This window comes from Macrobrachium rosenbergii, chromosome 20 (genome assembly GCF_040412425.1).
Source record: "Macrobrachium rosenbergii isolate ZJJX-2024 chromosome 20, ASM4041242v1, whole genome shotgun sequence".
NCBI classification, from domain to species: Eukaryota; Metazoa; Arthropoda; class Malacostraca; order Decapoda; family Palaemonidae; genus Macrobrachium; species Macrobrachium rosenbergii.
The window spans coordinates 9,842,501-9,850,000 of NC_089760.1; the positions used below are offsets into that span (position 1 = coordinate 9,842,501).

Sequence of the window (7,500 nt, forward strand, 5' to 3'; positions counted from 1 at the left end):
CCTCTAAACAGCACCTACGTACATCCTTGAGCAGTTCATCTCTCTTGGTTGGTCAGAGCCAAGAGGTCCGTACCAGGCATATCAAACGAGTCTAAATAAAAATAAATGCATCTAAAATCTATTGAATCTATTCAACCAGCACTTCATTATTCCCAATTTACATATCAATACATTTCAATATTCATAAATAGTGACGAAATACATTGGAGCATAACCTGGTTTGATTAATCTTATCGTTTCTTACTAGAATGTAACTCAGCGTTTTTTTCTGGCGTAATCATTCTTGCAAATCATTAAATTTTACCTCCATAATGAGGAAATATGAGTCTTCCGTTGTATTTCTTGTCAGTGAACTTTTATCTTATGAAATCAAATTAGTTTACCAAATGGCCTTTACAGCGACTGGGTAGAAAATTAGTCACAAAGAACTCTCAACCAACACAGAGGTTTTATATCCGCAGGGTAAACAAAGCATCCTTGGGAATATGGGGAACTTCAAACAACAAATACTTTTAACGACCAGTAGAAAGTGAGCACAGTCTACTACGGGCTTAATGAACAATTCAGAGCCAATCAAATGTATAACTACTCTATCTGAATACAAAGACAATTCTCATGTAAAATTATCAAATACCTTCGCTTGTTGCCGCTCCTCAAATGAAGACTAGTTCAGCTTCTTATGGAGAGAGAGGACGCTTGACCAACGTCGCAAGGAAAATCACATGCCATTTCGGTTATGACTCTTCTGATACTTCGGCAATGCAGCAAACCGAGATACCATCTTCCAGCACCGTATAAGCATAGCACATAGGACCTGAAACAGAAAAGCTTAGATTAATAAAAAAAATTCTGTGCGCTGAGCAATATTCTATAAATGTTAATTTCGTTGCAATATGTACGGGCAACCAATGATTATATATTATTTACAGTAAAAAGCGACACTTCACACATAATTCAGCACCAACGAATAATTCCGTTGTATGAAAGGTAAATGTGACAGAAACGGAACACTAATTATTATAATACAGTTAAACTAGAAACAAGGAATTTTGAACACATAACTATCATAAGATACTTCTGTGAGAAGATTAAAAGTAAAGGGGAAAACTGCATTTGACATAATATATGGAATTAGAATTAAAGAGAGAGAGAATTTGGAGGGTGTTAAAAATGAATAATTCAGAAGACAAGCTGTTCAGAGCAAGTAAAATCTTTTTTTATGAGGGAAGAGGAAACGGAGTTAGGATATGTAGACGAAAAATGAAGTGTAATGAAACATGAGGTTTTGACTTCTCCATTGCTCTTCAGCATCATTATTGATGGAATGCTACAAATAATCAGAGGGGGCGGGTAGATGTTTGCGCAATATTGCGGAATATGGAGGAGATGTGAAATGTTTCATGTTTGCAGATGTAATGGTATTGACTACGATACTGGAAAGAAACAGGAGAAATTGATAAAAGACCTGAAACTTTTTCCAAAGGATGATGTTGATCCACTCGAGGTAGTGTGAAGCAATGAGGGTAAACGGGAATCTTCCAGAAGATCCAGTAAAGGGTGATTTTCCATGATGGAGGAATAGAAACGGTTGTTTTGAGTGTTTGCGTTTGTGTTTATGTGTGCGCTCGAATATACGCTTTTAATTTGATAGGCGTTCGCTCAAGTCAAAAAATACATCCACCTTCATATGAATTACGAAATAAGAAACGGGTTAAGAACTGCTGTGCATTGAATAAAGAGAATACATCAATAAAGAGTTTTGTGAAATGTTGAGCATACTCTTCCCTCTCTTGCAATAACCTGTATTCTGGTGTTTGTTAATGTGAAACTGAATCCTAATCAAGAATCGTTTATGTATACAAAATATTAACTAATTCACAATTGCAGTATGATCAAAGTCTCCCATATTTAATAGAAATATTTTTAAAAGTTTTCTTTAAACTTAATCTTTTTCCGTTTCGCCGGCTATCTCAGTAACGAAATAAGTGTAGCAATATGAATACGTTTTCAAGGGAGGATTATCTGATTTGACAGTGTGCTTGTCCCCAAGTAGGGACGATCCCAAAGAACTTACCAGGTCAAGAAAAAACTTACAGTATGATAAGTCCGTAAAAAAAAGTAGTTAAGAGTTTGACAACTTTCCCTCCAAGTTTCAAACTCCGATATCACCATCTTCACTCAGATCTCCCTGCTTTCAAGATATATTTTCATCCGTTAAGGATGTATTTGACTGACTTCACGTTTTAGTCGTTATCTAGCAAGGGGAAAAAACTGATATTCCAGTTTAAATAAAACTAAGACAACCACAGTAAAATGTGTAAAATCTCCCCCGCATGATGATAATAGGTTTTTATAATTCACTGATTACTTTCACAGGAGATCGAAAGCAAAAGATTTCGCCCTACCTTTCATCTCCGAACTAGACGACGTCTCCGCTTTTCTTTGTTTTTTCTTTTAATTATCTATTTTTTTCGCTGTTTAGACTTTATCGATTTAGGTATCGAATATTAACGTAAATACAAAGTGATTGGTCTTGCGCGTAGCAAATTTAATGTCTGCTTTATTGGTAGCCTGAAATCACTATTACTTCTCTTAAAAATATGGAAACATCACATTCACCTTCTAAAGGTAGTTTTATTTTCAGATATATAGTACAAAATAATTACATAACAGGTGCTCTATAATCGCTATTCCAATTATCCGTTGGACAGAGTGTATAGTGATTACGGGACCATAAAAAGAGTTTGAATTACATTTAATTATTCTGTAATTATATAAAAAAACAATAATTATGGCAAAATAAGGAGAAAAGTACGGTTATCATGGAATACATGATATGATAATAGCATATGGAAACAAACCCTCTGGCCATTATATCCATTAAAAGGTATTTTCACGGAGGAGGAGATTATTTACATAAAAAGAAAATAAAATGTACTTTTATGGCTCTAGAAAACCAGGGTTAATACCACTGTGAATTATGCCGACATCCATAATGCCATCTCAGTATTGTTAGTCACCTGGTTGTGGAAAAAAAAAAAAAAAAAAAATCTTAATAATTTTTCATCCATGAACATCTTACAGTTCTGCCTGAGAGATCAGAATCTGTGCGTAAAAACAATGAAAATATTTATTAGCAAATGTTTCTTATTTAGACAAGAAACTAACCCAAATCGAAATCGTAATAGGCTATCAGAAGATTTCTTTACCTAACATAAGCACTTATTCAGAATTATGTCAATATTTTTTCCACCTGCTAGGAATTAACTGTTTATCATAACTAGATTTCCCTGATGATAAACACAGCAGACCTTATAACAATAAATAAGGGTGAATCATTTACGTCAGAAAATATCTTTAAGAACAGAGAGAGAGAGAGAGAGAGAGAGAGAGAGAGAGAGAGAGAGAGAGAGAGAGAGAGAGAGAGAGAGAGAGAGAGAGAAATATCTCAAAACAGTAGCAAAATGCTATAAAATCTATTTTAAATCATAGAGAAGTTCTAACTCTCAAGGAAAACATTTAGAGAACCATGAATATGGCCGGAGAGCAATGATTTATTCCCACATAAAAATTAGATATACAGGGTGCCCATAAAGTCTCTTTGCAATTAAAAAAAAATATATTAAAAGCAAATAAACAGGCAAATATGTGAAATTATTACAAAATGAGGAGTAGATATTGAAGATTTTTGCCTCATTTAATACACCTCTATAAGGGCACCATTAGTTCCATGAAGCACATCAAGACGGTACTCCATTTCTTGCCATGTTCGCTGTAGCATAGCCTCATCAATGGTGGCAATGGCATCAGTGATCTTTTGCTTGAGATCAGTGAAGTCCTGTATCTTTGTTCGATACACGGTATCTTTAACATAACCCCGTAGAAAGTAGTCCAGGCGAATGATATATGGTGATCGAGGTGGCCAGGGAACTGGGCCATCCCTTTCAATCCACCGGTCTGGAAATGTTTGACTTAGGAACCCACAAACATGTAGTCCCCAATGTGGTGGTGCACCATCTTGCTGGAAAATGATGGTTGGTTGAAGGTCACCTAGTTGTGGCACCAAATATTCAGTCAAAATATCAAGGTATAAACATCTGCAGTAATTGATGCCTCGTTGAAGAAAAATGGACCAATGATTAAACTGCGCATGATCCCACGCCAAACATTCACCTTTGGACTATCTCGGTGAAGTTCCCTAGTCACATGGGGATGTTCTGATCCCCAGATTCTCGCATTATGTGTTTCAGTTTCCCTGAAACATGGAAGGTTCCCTCATCACTTAAACTCGGTTGAGGAACATTCCATCCTCAGAAATTTGTTCCAGCGTTAACAGCAAATTCTTTTCGTCTTAGGTATATCATCTGGCTCGAGTGCCTGTATGAGCAACACTTTGCCAGGTCTTGTGTAGGTTTTTGTGCACTGTTGAACGCTGAACGTGGTAGCTGTAAGTGTCTGGCAGCAGTACGGATGGACTTTGTAGGAGAACGATCAAAGGCTTGTCTTACACGATCGATGTTTCCCTCAGATGTTCTTGGTCGTCCACTCCTCCCTTTATCCAACACTGTCCCTGTCTCCATAAATTTCTTGTGCCGTGCACGAATTGATGGACGTGACGGTGGATCGCTTCCATACTTAGTTCTGTAGTTTCGCTGAGTCTGCTTATCCGATTTTGTTTCAGTAAACCATGACAAACATTGTGCCTTTTCTTGAGGAGTAGCCATTTTGTAGGGGTCATTTAACAGCACCTCTTTCATCAACAGGGTACTTGAAATACACAAATGCAATGTGATTAAAAACTTTTATAACTGCTAAGTAGATAGAACAAATATGATTAAGGTATCTTATTAATGGCTTTTGTAATATATTTTCTAAATTGTAAAGACACTTTATGGATACCCTGTATATCTTTCTTGGTACAGTCTAATATTATCGCCATTTACTTTTGCAGCCGAAAAATAGGCTATTGTTTGGAATTCGTACAATATATATACAATGTCCTGAAATAACAATTCTGTTTTATGATTACAGCATGAAACATTTCTTCATATTTTTATTCGAAATTCAGTTAATGTAAATGCGTTACAATAATTTATTATGTTTTATTGACTAACAAGCAAACATTTCTTGGGATAACCATAAATTTATTACTTCTATTTATCGTTCCAACAACATTATAATTATAATTTTCGCTTAAAAGATGTTTCCCCTGCAAATAATTAATACGCCCCGTTCTATAAAAAGGAAAATGAATAAGACGAAATATTTCAAATGATAAGAAGAAAGAGAAAGAACTGCCATTGGGACAGGAAGTCGTAAAGAAGTAAGATGTTATAAATGTAACAATGTATACTAATTATTCACAGAGTAAGTAAATGAAAAATAAAAAAAAATAAATGGAAAGTGACTAATGTAATAATCTTCCACTCCTTTAGACAGCCCTCCTTACACACATAAATACATACACTCACATTACTGTGTATATATACTATATATATATATATATATATATATATAATATATATATATATATACATATATACAGTATATATATATATATATATATATATATATATATATATATATATATGTGTGTGTGTGTGTGTGTGTGTGTGTGTGTGTGTGTGTGTGTGTGTGTGTGTGTGTGTGCGCGCATTTATATCGTGTTCGGGTATCTACAGGTATTCGTATTTAAGTAATTTCTCGGTCATATATTTCAAACAATTTTCGTACCGCTATGAACAATAACATTATGTACTTCTGATTTAGGCAACCTTCACTCTTCCTTTAGCTGGGTAAACTGGTGGATAACTGCTGCTAATTATTATATGAAATCACCAATCACTCTCACTTTTTGTAATAGTTCAAACTGACGACACTATCTATGGCCACCGTAGTTGATAACTGTACAAATAGCGTGGGATGCCCAGGCCGATGAAAAATCACCGCCTCTGTATCATGATCAGTTACTGCTGCAGTGTGGGGTCTGCAGTGGGAGGTTGAAACCAACATTCTTTGAAGCTTGAATTTCAAATCAGTGGCCCCTGTGTGCTTGTTACATGTGAATAGGTTTCATCTACTTTGATTACAAATGATAGTATAGTGGTGCATTTTGTCACTATACTAATGACCGCAAAATAGATTGTTTCAGTGAAGTCACTTTTAAAACTCAAATTTTTTGTGCTATTAATGAGTGATATTCATATATTTCCCCTAGAGTTCGATACACTCTATTTTTCCAATTTCCGAGATAAATAATTCAAAAAGTTTCCTTTAATGATGTAGTATTAATTACCCTAAAACAAAAACTGTAGGAGTCCTCATCACATTTGAGTTTAATCAAGGCTTAGCAGTTATTACATCTGTAACTGATTACATCCAGTTAAGTAACCAATCGGTTCTTCGCCACATAAAATTAAGTTTAATCCTTCGGGCCAGCCCTAGGAGAGCTGTTAATCAGCTCAGTGGTCTGGTAAAACTAAGAGTGTACTTAACTTTTTTTTCTATGACAACTGTGCACTTATGAAAGCCGCCCCTTATGTGATACTCTTTTAATATAAAAAATAAGGCGATAAACTCCCTTTCGGAAACACTGCATGAAGGAGAAGCTGTGAGGCAATACTCCTGTATCCATGAATCAGGACTGCTACTCCTGCATTCCATGAGAAACCTAGCCTTTATTTTTCCATTATGTGTAACCTGCTTTTCTGCAGTGAGCCACTGCTCTCTCTCTCTCTCTCTCTCTCTCTCTCTCTCTCTCTCTCTCTCTCTCTCTCTCTCTCTCTCTCTCTCTCTCGTATTCATCAAACAGGTTGGAAAGATTGCAGCCGTAAACATATCCCACACAATACTTTGAGAGATAAAGAGAATTGTCTGCACGACGTACGGAGATTAGTTGCATACGTCGGAATGATGTGTGAGAGGAAGTTATGATGATTGCTCCTACTAAGAAGTAGACAGACAGACAGACAGACAGAACCAGGAAAAGAGAGCATGAAAGTACAGGTAAAATTTCTTATTTCACTATGACACATATAGCGTTTAGAGAGAACAGGGAATAAAACATAAAACTTATGCAGCTACCTATTACTTCAAGGATTGTTTTTAAAGCTAAAGTTGCACAAGAAGTGGATTAATAATAATTACTATGAGATGCGATTTAACGATGGTATTTGGATACATATTGAAACATCTTCAAAACTAAAAGTCGGTGTCCAGATATATCCGTTTTCTTACCCCCAGAGAATCTTTAAACTAAAATTTTCTATTTAAACAGAAATCTACGGTACAAATATTAGTAAATGAATGGTGTAAACATGGAAAACTTTACCGTCTCTGCAACACTTCTCCAATTTCTTATATTAGCAGATTTTTTTTTTGTTTTTTAGTTGAGAAATAAATGAACAGGTCTAACAGCAAAAGCCTGCTCAATTAATAAATTACACAATATTACAGATTAAGCGGAACATTTCCGTTTAACTTATTAAGGAAGTCACTTTT

At 35.3% G+C, this 7,500-nt stretch overlaps 1 protein-coding gene and 1 long non-coding RNA gene across 3 annotated transcripts in view; one reads left to right on the forward strand and one right to left on the reverse strand.

Moving 5' to 3' along the window:
* Positions 1-7,500, reverse strand: part of LOC136849041 (uncharacterized) — a 521,318-nt gene that overhangs the window by 316,993 nt on the left and 196,825 nt on the right. The window contains exon 4 of the long non-coding RNA XR_010856211.1: positions 635-814. This is a non-coding gene — a long non-coding RNA (uncharacterized lncRNA). The remainder of the gene's footprint in view (positions 1-634; positions 815-7,500) is intronic.
* LOC136849039 (uncharacterized) overlaps positions 1-7,500 on the forward strand; it is a 465,615-nt gene that overhangs the window by 218,822 nt on the left and 239,293 nt on the right. The gene's annotated exons all lie outside the window — the stretch shown is intronic.